The 989-nt window shown below is 51.9% G+C and overlaps 1 protein-coding gene across 3 annotated transcripts in view; it reads left to right on the top strand.

Annotated features, from left to right (window-relative positions):
* Nucleotides 1-989, top strand: part of ATRX (ATRX, chromatin remodeler) — a 211,655-nt gene that overhangs the window by 114,855 nt on the left and 95,811 nt on the right. The window lies entirely within an intron of this gene.

Genomic DNA, 989 nt, shown 5'->3' with positions numbered 1-989 from the left:
TGATGAAGTTCTCTTTGTCGCTACCCGATGATTAACCAGCCACATTGGCTGATCTGATAACCTATGTTTAGTAATAGTGCAAGGCATTTTAAGCTACTGACATAAATTAACCTGCCTGGTCCAGCCTTCAAGGAGGAAGGCAGTGACTGCCTTATTCTCACGCACATTGTCCCCTCGCCCATCGCTACTGCCCGCAGCCCTGCTGCCTGTGCAACCCGTGCTGCTGTCTTAGGCAGATGGGGTCGACCTGCACATGGACAGCAGTGCCAGGTGCATTTGGAGCCCTGTAGGATGCTGGTGCTTCAGTGCTGGTGGGCTCAACACAGCCAAGCTCCCACAGCTGCTGGGGAGAAGCCATTTTTGCCCAGTGCGTGGCAGAGCGAAATGTCCCTCACATGGCACCTTACCCCACCCTTGCACAGTCCAACGTATCCTCAGCAGCCCCAGTGTTTAGGCCCCTGCTGTGCTTGGAGCATTGCCATGGCAGCAGCAGGAGTTGGTAACAGTCCCTTTGTTGTTGAGTATGGTGCCCTGTGACTGCTCCCTGGTGCCTCCTCCCCCTTCCACTGCTTGCCAGGACCTGTAGTTTACCATGGTGCAGGGACTGGACTGTGCTTGCCAGGGTGCTCTGGAAACGCAGCTGTAATTATCGGCCACAATGACCAAAACCAGCCAATAGTCCATAACATCATTTCTCCTTTTATTAGTGCCTATCTGATAGCCAGCCAATTATATCAGTGCTCCCCTACCTGGGACCAGTTTAAGATAAACCTGGATGAATGCAGTATCAGACTTAATTGATTTAGGTTAAATTGGTTTATTGAAATTCTGTCCCAAATCCCCTCCAGATTCAAGTTAACTTGCACTCCCCCAGTATCCCAGGATGCTTTGTACCTCCCTGCAAACTGTCCCTGGCAAGGTGGGTGTGCTAGCCTTGGCCCAAGCTGTATGCTCCAGTCAAGTAGCTAAGTGTGCTGTAGTGCCCCCAC

This window comes from Gavialis gangeticus, unplaced genomic scaffold (assembly GCF_001723915.1).
Source record: "Gavialis gangeticus isolate Ggan-Ray unplaced genomic scaffold, GavGan_comp1, whole genome shotgun sequence".
Lineage (NCBI taxonomy): Eukaryota > Metazoa > Chordata > Crocodylia > Gavialidae > Gavialis > Gavialis gangeticus.
Note: the sequence above shows the minus strand (reverse complement) of the source record. Positions and strands in the feature narration are given on the sequence as shown.